Here is a 16,071-nt window from a genome sequence, read left to right as displayed (position 1 = left end):
TCGCAGCGGCTTCGCACCCGTGCCGCCCCACAGCGGCTCCGCGCCCGCGCAGTCCGCTCGCCGGCTGCGTCCCGGACACCGTTGGTGAGCCCCGCCGTGGCAGCCGGCGCGCTCCAGCGCCCGCACGCCCGTGGCCATACGGGCGGGCGCCCACACCCCCGCCCGCTACCCGCAACCCCCCTGTGGGCCACTTACACGTGGGACCCGGCCCCCTATTAAAAAAGGATTTTTAAAATAAAAATAAAAATGATTAATTAGTTAATTAATTAATTAGGTAATTAATTAAGTTAATTAACCTCGCTTAATTAGCCTAATGAACTAGATTAGTTAAGTTTAACATGTTTAATTAGCTAAGTCAATGACAGATGGGCCCCATGTGCCGAGTTTGACTTAGTCAACCTGTTAACCTGTTGATGTCACCCTGACGTCTTGTTGTTGCAATAATTCCTTTTTAGACTAATATTAATTTCAGAATATTGTTTAAACTTGGAAAATCATAGAAAATAAATCGTAACTCGGATGCAAATGTTTTCTACATGAAAGTTGCTCAGAACGACGAGACGAATCCGAATACGTGGTCTGTTCGTCTGGTACATGCCCCTAGCATAACAAACATGCCACCCCCCTTCGGTTCGTCTGTCCGAAATTCCTAACACTGGGGAAACTTTCCTAGATGTTTTCCCCCTTCGTCGGTATCGCCTAGTACTGCGTTATAACACCCCTAGCACCGCTTATTGTCATGTCTTGCATCTGTGTGCTTCGTATTTACTGTTTCTTCCCCCTCTTCTATCTGGTAGACCCCGAGACCGTTGCCGCTGTGATCGACTACGCCGATGACGACCCTCCTTTCTTTTCAGCGGAGCTTCCAGGCAAGCCCCCCTTGATCATCCCAATATCGCCCATTCCATTATCTCATGCTTGCATTAGATCTTGCTACTGTTATTGATTGCTCCTATTCTGATGCATAGCCTGCTTTTGTAACCTGCTTATTGTTACCTACCTACTTATCCTAAACTTCTTAGTATAGGTTGGTTAGTGATCCATCAGTGACCCCCACCTTGTCCTTGTTACCCCTACTTCATCATCGACGGCTCGATCAACGTGATCGACGACCAGACCCAACACCTCCCATCAAATCACGCCCCTTTTGTTACTCGACTCTACAGAGTTACCATCGAGTGCCGAGGGTGGAACCTCATATGCACTGATGATGAAAACTCTGTAGTGTAGCTATTCGGTCGTCATCAATGAGGGTGGTTCCTCCTTCACCACTCCCGATACGTCTCGGTCGTGCAACCCGTCAAGTGTGAACCTCGAGGGTGGTTTCTCTTATGTTCACCTTGATGATTACATCGAGTGGAATTCACCGAGGGTGATTCCTCGGGCTTTCCCCTTGATGTTTGGACACATGGTTACCTTGACTTTACTTGAGACCATTGTTGAAGTCGGGTCGGCCCTGAGGGGTACCCGCGAGTTGATGTGAAAGTCGGGCGGGCCCGTTGAGCACCCTTGAGTTTTCTACGTGGCACGGTCGGGCAGTCTGGGCCCTTGCCATAAGTACATGAGATGGGGCAACGGGGTCACATTATTGTGAGTCTCTGCTCGTCTCCGCGAGCCCCCAATGCACTAACAGGTTTGGGCATTTGTTCTGAGTTGGCCTCTCGCCTTTACACACTAGCCACCACGCGAGAATAGTTATGGGCCTTGACGTTGCAGTATCAGTCAAAGCTTTGTCAGACGTCCAGTTCAGCATGGCGGCACGGTCGGATCACGTCGACCATCCGAGGTGGCATTGGTATTCACCCTGCACGCAACGACCCGGAGTGCAACGGGCAATGGGCCCAAGACCCCGGGCACTTAGGATGTAGACCAGTGGGGACCTCCCTGCTGAGCCTAGGTAGGGCTGCGACGTGTTGATCTTCCGAGGCCGGGCATTGAACCAGAAAAGTGTGTCCGGCCAGAGTGATTGAGCATGTTGGGTAACGTGGTGCACCCCTGCAGGGAAGATATATATTCGAATACCATGTCCATGGTAATGGACGTTCAGACTTGTATCCTGATCTTATATAACTAGAAATGGATACTTGAGACATGTGATGGATATGTGGCTCCGAGATTGCTTTATCGCAGGGAGTCGAGGAAGGATCTCTGGGCGTTATTACTACAACATGTTTGATAAATATAAATTGCTATTCTTTACTCTTCTACATGTTGCAAGATGCTTGGAGCTGCTTGAAGATGCTAGTCTTCGATAATCTAGGCATTCCCCTCTATTCTGGCATTCTGCAGTTCAATCCACAGATACAACCCTTCCATTTGATACCAATGCATATTTAGTATAGATCTGATGGTTGCGAGTACTTTGGATGAGTACTCACGGTTGCTTTGCTACCCCCCTTTTCCCCCTTCTATCTTCTTTCCGGTTGTTGCAACCAGATGGTGGATCCCAGGAGCCATATGCCACCGCCGATGTCTACTACTTCCCGATGGTTCTTGCTGCTACGTAGAGATCATCGACGACTAGGAGTAGTTAGGAGGTCCTAGGCAGGAGGCCTTGCCTCTTCGATCATTTTTGCTTTTGTGCTAGCCTTCTTAAGGCATCCCTTGTTTAACTTATGTTTGTACTCAAATATTGTTGCTTTCGCTGACTCTTGTGTACCGAGCTATGTATTCGAGCCCTTGAGGCCCCTGGCTTGTAATATAAAGCTTGTATTATTTTAATTTGTGTTTAGAGTTGTGTTGTGATATCTTCCCGTGAGTCCCTGATCTTGATCGTACACATTTGCATGTATGATTAGTGTACGATTGAATCGGGGGCGTCACAAGTTGGTATTAGAGCCGACTGCCTGTAGGAACCCCCCTTTCCAACTCCTTGGCCGAAGTTGAGTCTAGTCTATGAAAAACTATTTTACTAACATGGCTGTGTGGCTTACGGGCCCACGTCGCCATTGGGTGGTATTAGGATCTTTTATTCCTCGCCTATACTCTGGGAATATGATCTCTCTTCTATTCGGGTTAAATGATTTTGCTAGCTCTAACTCTAGGTTCTCGTAAATACTTTCTCCCGGAGAGCCCCTCACTCCAGATGTTTGCTTGGTGCACCAGAAGATTCTGAAGATACTCTCCGATGTTTTTCCGAGACCCTTGTACCCTTCGTTGTGGCGATCCCTACCACCGATAAATCCTTATGGGTAACTACCTACATTGTCGTTCATATCACCATCCCTAGTTGCTCTTGTTGTTACAAGGTGTCCTGAAATACTCTCTGATGTTCCGAGAATCCTTTATGCTTACTACCCTGCAGTTCCTTGCCGCATGAATACCCCTATGAATAATTCCTCACACTTTTCGAGGATTTGTTCATTCCTAGTTGATGAAGTGATTCACAAGATACTTTGAAGTACTATCCGATCTTCCAATAATCCTCTCCAACTATTGCTCTTCTAATACTTATTTGCTTGCATTATGGTTACTTCCATATGTCTAGCAATACTCATTAGCATCCTTTGTCATCGTCATTTTGAACATTTGATTCGATATGTTCGTGAATGCTTGCAATCATCAATCACAACTAGAATTCTCCCTTCTGCTCAGATGTCACCCCGGACATGAGCTAGCGTTCAACAAGTCAAACCTTGATTGATTGTCGATCTATGTCTTCTACATAATTGTCTTTGATCAGAGCCTCTGCTTCTGATCCCCCGTTTTAGATATCATAATTCCCTTTGCATTCGAGCTTTGAATTAGTCAGTTGTTTCTATAATCAGATATCCTTGCATTCTTTCTTCTTCTGGTTGAGTACCAATGCTCACATCAAATCGCTTGTGAACCACCAGATACTTTGTTGAGTTTTATACGACAGCTTCCTTCATATTCAGTAACCTTGTGAGCCTTTCCTCGGATACATAATGCCTTTGGTAAATTGTATCCCCCGCTCTTTTCAATCATACTTTCCTTCCGGGCTTGAGTTTTTACTCATGAAGTTTTGTGGTATATGTTCCTAATATGCCCCGATGGGTTGAACCCGTGGCTTCCCTAAGTCCGTGTGAACTCGAAAGTTATGCGGGTTATACTCTACTGGCCTTTCGTCAGGTAAAATTTCAATGCTACAACTTCTTCGGATGCGAGAAGTGAATGGAAAGTTGTGCATTAGAGAAGTGGGAGTCGACCTTGAACCTTTGTGTTCATGCCCATGGACCCGATGTGGAACTTATCATGGAAGCTTCTTGTAATGATAATAGTCCCCTTGTGACAAGTTCATCTTGTATATATGTTTGGTCCTTTGCAACTGTGGTTCAGACCATGATTGCTCTCCTTTGATTCCATTTCTCGGACAAGTTAAAATACTTGTCTTCTACAGATCTTTTCACCTGTCAAACATCTATCCTTTTCTACCTTCGAGTATTACCCTCTGGTATCTCGAGGATATCACGGAACTACGTAACTTCTTATGAGTTCTTCATCAACTATTATTTATCGCTAATTCTAATTTTCGACGGGTTCTGAGGTCTTAGACACCCGAGAACACCGATAACTGATTCGAGTCTACACTTTCCTTTCCATTGTTTTGTTTAACCTTTGTTGTAACCTAACATATTTGAGCAGTGATAATTCCCTGCTTATGTAAACACCTCGGTGTATAGACTCTGTTAGTAAGACCTTGTTACTATTGTTGTTGACATTTCGGTAGCCACCGATGGACGAGAACTTTGCCTATTGGTCTGCCTCGTCTTAACGAGTAGGAAAATGGTTCTCTTCGTCCCTCGCCCTGGGTACCGACATTGTTGCCGACATAACTGACATGCGATACTCTGACCTGCCTTGCTATCATGCCCGTGCAAATTGATTAGCGCCTTCCTGCTGTTAACCCACATGGTGAGCCCATAACCCACAGTTCCACATGATCGGAACCTGACTCTCATGTACATCCATGTTTTCCAAAATGGTTCCTCATGCTTGGCTTCATATGTAATTCACGAGCCACCTTCCTTGTGATCTGTTCTGGTATCAGACACCATACTTATTCCCATTGCTCTGTTTCAGGTAACGAACGATTGCCTACCCGGTTGAAGCTTCTTATTGCACCTTCTTACCTTGCTCTCGATGACTTTCTTAGATTTGAACTCGAGAGATGCCTCTATGCGACGTTCACTGAGATACCCCCATGTACCTATCTTGTGTTGAGCTCCGTCCTTCCCGAGTCTTTCCCCCTTACTCCACCCCTTAAATCTCGGGACGAGATTTGTTGTAGTGGAGGAGAATTGTGATGCCTGGATAATTAAGCTACAATAACCCTCTACTAATGAAGGAACGTCACCATGATTAATGTTGATAAACTCGCGTTGCTTCAATCCCATTCCAATTCAAAATCAAGTCAAACAGCAATAGTTTTCAAACGTTCAAACTAAAATGTTCACAATATTCTATAAATTCTCCTGACCATTGTCAAGTTGATTCCAACTTAAATTGACTCAAAAATAAATTCCTAGGAATTAAATAAGTGGTCCAAAGGCATTTAAATTGGCCTTTTCAATTAAGCAAATCTTCTCAACCTTTGCAAATGCCTCAAAAACTTATGTGCAGCCCTAGAATATTGAATAACATTTTTGTGCACAGTTTGAGCTCCGACAAAAATCAATTACTATCTAAACTAAATAGGAAACACTAACAATTTTATTAAAAAAATAAAAAGGAAAAAGGCTAAAGCAAAAGAAAAGAAAGGCCCCAACCCCTCTCGGGGCTAACCTCCTGCGCCGGCCCACCTGATTTGGCCCAGCTCCTCCGTTGTCGTCTTCCCCTTCCCTGTTCAGCTGACCGACGCCCGCGCCGCCCGTTGCCGCCGAGCCACCTCACCGGCCATGCTGCTACAACGCCGCGGGAGGATATAAGGAGGCCACCATGGCCCCTAAAATATCCAACCCTTTCTTTCTCGCTCGTCTGCTCTCCTCTCCTCTTCCCCTGCCCCAGATCCACCGCGGCCGCGCCCCGCCGTCATCGTGCACTCAAGATCCCGCGGCCACCGGCGTTTTCTCGCCCCATAGCTCGTGTCCACAACCTCCGCTTCCCTGGTCTCCATCGAGCTGGTACTCTGCTTCGTCTCGGGGAGCAGTGCTGTCGGATTTCGGGTTCCGCCAGACCCTTGGGGTTCGAACACTGGGGTGCGCGCGGAGATTTCGCCTCCTACCTACCTGCACCCCTCCGCCATGCTAGGATCTAAAACTAAGGAAAGAACAACACAAGAGACACAGGGTTTATACTGGTTCGGGCCACCGTTGTGGTGTAATACCCTACTCCAGTGTGTGGTGTGGTGGATTGCCTCTTGGGCTGATGATGATGAACAATACAAGGAAGAACAGCCTCACGAGGGTCTGTTCTTGGCTAGGGCGATGAACTGCTCGGAGGAGTTCAATCACCTTTCTCTCTCTCTCTCTCTGCTTCTTCTAACCGATCGAACCCCCTTGCCATGTGGGTGGCTAGTCCTATTTATAGAGGCCCTGGTCCTCTTCCCAAATATCGAGCGGGAAGGGAGCCAACAATGGCGGGCTAATTTGAAGGGGGACAATAAGTATCAGCTATCCTGACAAAAGTAGTCTTCGCCTGCGCAAAGCTCTGGTGGTGACGCCGTCTTGGGCTCCACAGTGACCTCCATCTCGTAGTCCTCCTGGTCTTGGTCTCATTGCACTGAAATGGCAACATTTGCCTGATGCCTCGGTACTCCGCGGCTGCGCTTGCCCCCTTTGCACCAAAGAGGAAAGGAGGACGCTGCGCAGGCTGGCGCCCACCTCGCGCCCTGAGTCGTCATGGCTTGCGTCACGGGCACCTCGTGAGGTACCCCGCCTTGATCTCTCCGCCCCCTCGTGAGCCAGCCTGACGAGGCCGTGCCTGAGGAAGCTCCGCGTCGTCCGCCCCGCGAGGCTTGGCCCCTCGTGAGGGTCTTGGGTTTGTGTTGGTGAAGATGGGCCGTGCTGGGCCCCCCTTTGAGCCACGCCGCAGGCCGTAGGCAGGCAAGTCTGGGGACCCCCGTTCCCAGAATGCCGACAGTAGCCCCCGGGCCCAAGGCGCGCCCGGACTTGGCCGTGCAGGGAGGCGGAAGGGCAAGAGCGAAGCGCCGCAGGCCCTAACAACCTGCGGCCTTGGGCGCCGCGTGGCGGTTGACTGGACGTGGGAGCCTTAGCAACCGTGCGAGTTGATAAAGGAGTGGCATCCGCCTAGGCCCTGCTTCTTGCTTTCCTCGGTTGCTGCTCAGATCCCCTTTCTTGTGCCTCTCCTTCCTTCCTCCGAAATTTCCAGATCTGCTCTGACCGTGCGACCTAGGGAGCCATGGCACCTCGTCAGCCCCCGGCCGCAGCTTGGTACTCGTCTGCCCTGGACTCGCCGAACGTGTCGGAGGCGAGCCTTGCCGGTTGCGCCGGATGGCGACAGCGTGGGGCATCGACGGGGCGAAGGTGTTCAAGGCCGGATCCGCCACCCCTGAGGGTCAAAGGAGCACCTTATATCCGCTCTTCGTAAGTGCCATTGTTGCTGGCCTGGTGCCTCCCTTCTCCGAGTTCTTCTTCTTTGTCCTCCGCCATTACAAGCTACAGGCCCTGCATCTCCATCCCAACTCCGTCCTTCTCCTGGCAATCTTTGCTTATTATTGCGAGGCCCACGTTGGGGTGCAGCCCTCAGTGGCCTTGCTGCGCCACTACTTCTACCTCCGGACCTCTCGCGGTCCTGCTTCTGTGTGCGCGAGCTTCATCGCGTACGGTGGCGCCATTGCCATCTCGAATCCTGGGAAAAGGATTGAGGGCTTCAGGAGCAAGTGGATCTTGGTGGATGCTGGGCGCACCCACCCTCGGCTGATCTTGCCCACGGAGCAGCCCACGAGCTCCAGTGACTGGGGTCGAGCGGAGCTCGTGGATCCCCGCGCGAAGATGGTGTTGGAGAAGATGGACGCGGATCTGAGGCCGACCGACATGGCGGCGGCAAAGCTGACCGGCGTGTCGCTGCTGAGGGAGTTCCTGGAGCACCAGCTGGCTCCGCTTCGGCAGTACTCACTTCCAATGTGGAGGCCCCGTCCGAGCCCCGCGGCCTTGGTCGATGGAGACCTGGCTGCGGTTCTCCAATCTCTGGTCGGGGGCAATATGGAGAGGTTGGAGGGCACTCCTACGCCCTTGTTCCCCTGCGACGACTGGGAGCGGGTGGTGAAGTCCATGCCCATCTTCAACAGCGAGGGGCCCGTGCCCCTAAAAGCTCCCGAGGGACCGGTGGACGTGCCCTACGGCGACTCCAGTGAAGAGGAGGAAGGAGGGGAGCGGGGGAAAGGGCCTGACTCTGAGGCGACTGATGGAGAGTCGAGGGCTCCCCTCCCTCGGCGCAGGTCCCGCGTTCTCCGCCTCTCTCCGAGCGATGACGATGAGGATGACGACGAAGACGACGACGAGGACAACGACGAGGACAACGACGAGCAGGACGGAGGGAGCTCGCCCCCAATCCCGAAGAAGGACAGGACCGGGCTGATCTCCCGCGGGTCTCCCCCGGCCCTGGGGCGAACCGCAGACGCACCTTCCGCCTCCAAGCTTCCCGAGGTTGACCCTTCCAGCCGGCTTTCAGGCTTCAAATTTGGCCGGAGGCCGCTCGAGCTCGCTGGCGACGACCCGTAAGTGTTCGATTCTTGTCTTTATCTCTTGCTCTGCTTCTGCGGCTTGACGTCTGCATTCTTTTGGATAGGCTGGCGCCCGCAGCAAAGAAGCCGAAGGGGGCTCCCGAGGTTCCATCCGTGGTGGCGCTTCTGCCCGCGAAGGAGGGTGACCGCGACACACAGGCTTCTCCTGCCCGGTCGTCCTCGCGAGGCCTGGCTGAGCCGGCTGGGGCGAGCTCAGCCCCCACGGCCCAAGTGGCTCCCGAGGTGCTCTTGCCTGCCGCCGCCACTACAGCTGTCGGGGCGCGGCAGACTCCGCCTCAGGATGCCGCGGCTGCGCTGCCGCCTTCTCCTTCTACTCCACCGGCCGCTGTCTCTCCGACTCTTTCTGCCGTTCTGGATCGTGCTGTTGCTGAGCTGGACCGACTGCGTCAGGATCTTCTTGGCGCCGACCCCCGCTTGGTGGCCGGGCGCTTGGAGCTGGCTTCAGGATGGGTTCGCTCCGATGCCTCGATTCGGGCGGTGCTGGTCTAGGCCTCACGGCATGCGACGAGGAGAAGCAGGCCGTCCTGGAGGCGAAGGCTGCTCGTGATGCAACCCTGGGGGAGGTGGTCGATGTCCATGGTCGCTACAAGGCACTGGAGGACGAGCTGCAAGGCGTGCGGGATCAGCTCACAAAAGAGGTCTGCCTTCGCCAAGAGCAGGAAGAAGGCGTGAAGGCTCTCAAGGTGGCCGTCGAGGGCCGGGAGGCCAAGCTCAAGAAGCGCCACGACCACCTAGGCGCACTGGAGCAGGAGTTGGGGGCGAGGAAGGCCAAGCTGGACGACGAGGACCTGGTTCTTGCCGAGGACCGCGTGGCCTTCATGGAGATGGAGGCGAGGGCTCGTTCCTCACTAAGGATGCTTTACGACAGCGGCCTGGAGAGCCCACTGGCTGGCCCCGAGGATGGCCCCGCCAAGCTGCTTCCCTTCCTGGTTCACGCTCTTGAAGATGCCGCCCTTGGCCTTGGCCCCACGGCCGAGGCCGAGGCGCGTGTCCTGTCTTCTGCAGCACTGACGCGGGTCCTCACCCACATCTACCTTCGCGATCCTGGTGTCGACCTCGACGGCCTGCTGGAGCCAGTGAGTGGTGAGCGTGCTGCTGCCGCTGCCGAGGCCGTGAAGGGTCGCGCGGAGGCTCTGCTGGGGAAGTTTCGGGCCTTCAGCACCAAGCCGGAGCAAGGCGCTGCCGACCCCGCTGCTCCGTGAGGCGAACCCGATCTGTGCTGCTCCACCGCCGATAAGTGACTCCGTCGCGGCTCCTATCCTGCTCTTAGTTCCTGCACATGTATCATGCCTCGGGGAGGCGTTTAAACTTGCGTTGGGCATCGAGATAACAGTGTGGACTGTAATATTTGCTTTTGAATTCCTTGAACTTTGCGCTTTTCCTTCCTACTTGCTTATGTTCTACGCCGACAGAGCCCGCGCGTACCTCACCCAGCAATAGTCCCGACCGGAAACCAGGACGGGACCAAGGAGTGAGGGGCTACGTGACAAGTTAGACTCCTGAGTCGCGATGCTCAGGAGTCCCCCTTGGCGCACGAACAACAAGTAGGGAGGTGTGATGTGGGTGGATCTACCGTTCTATGTCTGCAGAGCCCGGCCACGCGCGTGCCTCACCCAGTGATGGTCCCGACCGGAAACCAGGACGGGGCCACGGAGTGAGGGGCTACGTGACCAGTTAGGCTCCTGAGTCACGATGCTCAGGAGTCCCCCTTGACGCTCAAACGGCCTTCGTACCTTGGCTCCGCTCGGGGAGAGATGCGCGACGAACCAGGCCCGAGGGGACCTGGCTGGGCGGCGTGCATCTGGGTGTGACCTAGGCGCAGCCCCCGTGCCCAGCCCCCTCGCGCGGCACTCTTGAGGGGAGGCGTTACGATGAGGCTAGACACTGAGCTCTGGGCTCCCTAAGGTTGATGCGGCCCGGGGGCCATCCTCAGTTGTTTATCACCAGCGCGGAGCATAGAGCTACCGTATGTGTATGGGCATAGCTGCTCCTCGGCAGTGTCGTCAGCCAGCGCGGAGCATGGTGCTTCCACTGGTACGTGGGAGGGTCCCCCCTCCGGGAGGAGCCCCCGGGGCGTGTATAGCCCCGCCCTGACACATGGCTGGCACGGTAGGGCCTGGCGAGGTGTATCTGGGCACCCATGAGCCATCGCGGGACTCACGGGGCCCTACCTCTAGGCGGGTTGCGCCTGGCACTGGGCCTTATCTTGTGATGTGTCCCTGCAAGTTTGGTTAGATGTCGGCACTCTACGTCCTCGGGTCCCGGCCCTCGAGCTGGTCTCAGCCGTCGCTGGTATGCCAGGTCGCGATGCCATGGACAAGGCCAGAGGGTGAGGGCTGGAGAGCCAGTAAGTGCCCTAAGTCGCGATGCTCAGGTACCCCCCCTTTAACGTGCAAGTGGTCGGCATGGAGAAGAAGAGGTGCCGTCGACCGGCATCGAATAATCATGCATGGTGGGTTTAAGGCATAATCAGAAATAAATGCAAATGGGATACATGCCACTGGGCCTGGCCTGAGCGGCTTGGGGATCATGCGGCCAGAGGGGCGCCCTAACAAGGTAAGCTGACAACATAGAATAAAAAGGGACACACGCCGCAGGGATGGACCCCCGCGGCCTGAGAATAATGCAGCCCTGGGGGGGCGCTCCCAGTTGGAAGTGAAACTAGAGAGATGTCACCTGATGATGTTGAGGACGAAGGAGTGTTGGTGTGGCAGACTCGGTGGGCTGCGGGAGCCGTTCCTCACGAGCCCCCAGGCCCAGGGGCCTCGAGAGGCTCCGGAGGCGCTGGCGGCTCCTCGCGGGCCATCTCCATCTCTACCAGGGCTGCGGAACGCCTGGCCTCTCGTGCCTCCGCGATGCCCCTCATGAGGCGCTGGTACATGTCAGCCGCGCTCGGCAAGCCGTAAGGCATGCGAACATAGCTGTGGGGTGGACCTCCGCAGCGCCCCACTCGTGAGGGCTAGAGGCGCTCCAGGGAGGCGACTTGGTTGAGCCCTGGTACATCGATGCAGACGCGTAGCCCGCCATCATCGCCTGGATGGGGGGGGGCACTGCTGGTAGGCGACGACCGCCTCTCATGACTCTGGACTCCTGTAGCTCCTGAATGGCCTTGCTGACAAACTCCCGAGGGTCTGGATCTCCTTGCCTTGCTCCTTCTCGAGGGAAACGTGCTTCAAAACACGCCTCCAGGTGGTGCCCAAGCGCCTCCCTCGTGACCCTAGCTAGGTCGGTGGCCCTCCAGGGGAGAGCCCCCGAGCCCTGCCTGAGGAGGGCGCCGGGCGCGCTTTCCTATGCGATGGAGGGAGGTTCCCCTGGGCAGGCGCGGGCCCAGAGGGGCCTGCCTCCTGAGTGGTCGGGCCGGACGATGTCTTCTTCTTCTTGGGGGCGGTCTCGGGAGGCCTCCTGCTTCCACGATCCGGGTCTTCCAGTGACGCGGCCTGAAAGGCTCGTTCCAGGGAACACACCGCGTCCTTCTCTTCACAGGGCACCATGATGACTCCGCCGCTTCCTGGCATCTTGAGGAAGTTGTAGCCGTGGTGAGTTACGGCCATGAACTTGGCCAGCGCTGGATACCCAAGGATGGCGTTGTACGGTAGGCGAATGTGGGCGACGTCAAAGTCGATGAGCTCGGTGCGGTAGTTGTCGCGTGCCCCGAAGGTGACAGGGAGGCGGACCTGCCCAATCGGGACCGTGGAGCCGTCGGTGATACTGGAGAAAGGCTTGGTTGGCTGAAGCTGGCTGTAGGGCACATGGAGGTTGTTGAATGTCTCCACGGACAGGACATTGAGCCCTGCCCCGCCATCGATGAGGGTCTTGGTGACCACCACGTTGCTGATGATTGGGGAGCAAAGCATCGGGAGGACTCCGGCTGTAGCCGCACACTTGAGCTGATCTGCTGAGCTGAACGTGATGGCGCACGCCGACCACCTCAGAGGGCACGTGGCTTCGAGCCTGGGGAGGACTGCGTTCACTTCGTGGGCGAACTGCTTGAAGATGCGTTGAGAGGCTAGGGCTTGAGCCCCGCCCAAGATGCAGGCGATCGCGCGCGGCTCCTGGAAGCCCCCAGCCTCCTCGTCCTGGTGGCGGTCCTCGTTTCTCCTTGGCTGCGGCGGCAGCGGTGGGAGGCCTGCGTTGCCTTGCGGGCGATCCTCGCGAGGCTGATCCCTCCAATCTCCCTCGCGAGGCTGATCCCTCCATCCTCTCTTGCGAGGCAGGTCTTGCCAGCGATCCTCGCGAGGTTGGTCGCGCCACCCTTGGCGCGGGCCACGGTCTTCCCAGCATCCTGCGTTCCTTCCTCCTCATCGACCGTAGCCCCAGTCACGGTCGGGGCGACGGCCGATCCTTCCTTCTCGCACTGCTCGGAGTTCTTGACATTCGTTGGTGTTGTGGGTGTGGAGGTCGTGGTACACACAGTACCGGCTGCCCTTGGAAGGTTCGGGCTGATCTCTGCCCCGCTTGGTGTCTGGTTCTGCCGCGAGCATGGCAGCCCCCTTGTGATTCACATCCTTGGCCTTGAGCTTCTTCTCTTTTGGGTCTGCGGCAGGCAGCTCGAGGAGGGAGAGACGCCCTTCCTCATCCCTGGCGCACTTGTTTGCCAAGTTGAACAGCTCCAAGTAAATGCACAGGTCTTCATGCATTGCCAGCTCCTCCTTCATCTTGACGTCGCGCACGCCATCGTAGAATGCCGAGATGATGGCCTCCTCAGTCACCTTGGGAATATTGAGGCGTGCGTTGTTGAAGCGCTGGATGTACTTCTGCATGGTCTCCTCGGGCTGTTGCTTGATGCGGCGCATGTCGCTTACGGCGGGTGGCCGGTCGCGAGTGCCTTGGAAGTTGGCGATGAAGCGGGTGCGCATCTCCTCCCAGGAGGAGATTGTGCCTGGAGCCAGGTTCAGGAGCCAGGTGCGGGCCCCGTCCTTGAGCGCCATGAGAAACCAGTTCGCCATGACCTTCTCGTCTCCGTTGGCAGCTTCGATGCCTAGCTCATAGAGCTGGAGGAACTCCGCAGGGTCGGCCTTGTCGTCGTAGCGAGGAGGCAGGTCTGGCTTGAACTTGTCGGGCCACGCGACGCTGCGTAGTTCGGTGGTGTAGGCGCGACAGCCTGCTGTGGCCACGGGAGGCCTTCGGTGACGAAGAGCCTGGTCTTGCATGTCCCCACGCGCAGCAGCTGGGAGCAGCGCGGGGTCTTGACACGCGGGAGAAGGAGTGTGGTCGTGACGTGCTAGAGCAGGGAGCGCCCGGGCAGCTTCTTGCGGGCGAGGGACTTCCTGGCAGCTCTGCTCTTGCCGCGCTGGCGCCTGACGGAGCGGGTTCCGCCCAGGGGCCACGCGCCTTGGAGCCATAGCGTCTTCTTGAGGAGGAGGCGGCCGAGGCGCCGCCGGAGCCTCGTCGCCCACGCGGGGCGGGGTGCGGTGCAGCGGAACGGACGGCGCAGAAGAGCCCCCTGCGGCGCAGACGAGCTCGGTGACGTGGTCAAGCCATTCGTCGTAGACGTCGTCGACGGGACGGTAGCGTAGGAGCTCATTTGCCGCGATGAGTGCGGCCCGAGCCTCCATGGGCGCGCGAAGCGCGCGGGACGAAGATCCAGCCGGGGCGAGCGAGGGAGTTGCGGTGCGGCCGTCTTGCCGCACGGATGGATGCTGGGACGATGCTTGCTGCTCATCCCCCGCCGGGCCGGTGGCGGCGTTGACGACAGGTGACGGGGAACGGCGAGGATGCCCGCCGACAGGGGCCGTCTGGGCGACGCGGGAAGCGAGGGCGGCCCGGCGCTCGGCGCGGGCCCGACGAGCGTCAGACATGGGCGTGATGGTCGGAAGAGAACGGGGCGGTGGAAGACGAATTCTGGCGCACCCCTACCTAGCGCACCAAATGTCGGATTTCGGGTTCCAGCAGACCCTTGGGGTTCGAACACTGGGGTGCGCGCGGAGATTTCGCCTCCTACCTACCTGCACCCCTCTGCCATGCTAGAATCTAAAACTAAGGAAAGAACAACACAAGAGACACAGGGTTTATACTGGTTTGGGCCACCGTTGTGGTGTAATACCCTACTCCAGTGTGTGGTGTGGTGGATTGCCTCTTGGGCTGATGATGATGAACAATACAAGGAAGAACAGCCTCGCAAGGGTCTGTTCTTGGCTAGGGCGATGAACTGCTCGGAGGAGTTCAGTCACCTTTCTCTCTCTCTCTCTCTCTGCTTCTTCCAACCGACCGAACCCCCTTGCCATGTGGGTGGCTGGTCCTATTTATAGAGGCCCTGGCCCTCTTCCCAAATATCGAGCGGGAAGGGAGCCAACAATGGCGGGCTAATTTGAAGGGGGACAGCAAGTATCAGCTATCCTGACAAAAGTAGTCTTTGCCTGCGCAAAGCTCTGGTGGTGACGCCGTCTTGGGCTCCACGGTGACCTTCGTCTCGTAGTCCTCCTGGTCTTGGTCTTGTTGCGCTGAAATGGCAACCTTTGCCTGATGCCTCGGTACTCCGCGGCTGCGCTTGCCCCCTTTGCACCAAAGAGGAAAGGAGGACGCTGCGCGGGCTGGCACCCGCCTGGCGCCCTGAGTCATCATGGCTTGCGTCACGGGCACCTCGTGAGGTACCCCGCCTTGATCTCTCCGCCCCCTCGTGAGCCAGCCTGATGAGGCCGTGCCTGAGGAAGCTCTGCGTCGTCCGCCCCGCGAGGCTTGGCCCCTCGAGAGGGTCTTGGGTTTGTGTTGGTGAAGATGGGCCGTGCTGGGGCCCCCTTTGAGCCACGCCGCAGGCCGCAGGCAGGCAAGTCTAGGGACCCCCGTTCCCAGAACACCGACAAGTGCAATGGCCTCGTCATCTCCGTCAACGCCCACGGCCGCCTGTACCTCGTCGCTTCGACACCCTGCTCTGCTGCTACTAATCATCGCCGGAATTTTGTGTGCCCCACCGTGAGCTCTCATCCCCCCGTCCTCTTGTGCACAAATCACGTACTGTAGCTGCCTTTTTCCGCGAACTCCGCACCACCGTGGCCACGCCGTCGCAGCTGAAGCTCGCTCGGGCTTGACCCATGCCGCGCACGCTGCTGCGTGTTGCCTACTGCTTGCTGCTGCCGTAGCCGCCTGCTGCTTTGCACCTCTTGCCGTTGGCGCACCTGCGCGCTGTCGCCGCCCCACCTTTGCATACGCGCCCGCACCGGCGCCCCACCGCGCCTGTCGCCTGCAGCCTCGCCCGCAGCCACGCCTGCGCCTCCCCTTAGCTCCTAAAGCTGCACCCCCACAACCGCATCCGCCTGCTCGCCGACAGTCACCGCGTCCAGGCCTGCCTCGCCCGCTTGTCCCATCCATAGCAGCCGTCCGCCCCCGTCGGCAGCGCCAGCCTCTGCCCGGTAGCTGCGCACCGGCCACCCCGGCCCCATCTCGCGACCCCGCAGCCGCACCCCGCCCCT

This window comes from Triticum aestivum, chromosome 2A (genome assembly GCF_018294505.1).
Source record: "Triticum aestivum cultivar Chinese Spring chromosome 2A, IWGSC CS RefSeq v2.1, whole genome shotgun sequence".
Taxonomy (NCBI): domain Eukaryota; kingdom Viridiplantae; phylum Streptophyta; class Magnoliopsida; order Poales; family Poaceae; genus Triticum; species Triticum aestivum.
Note: the sequence above shows the minus strand (reverse complement) of the source record.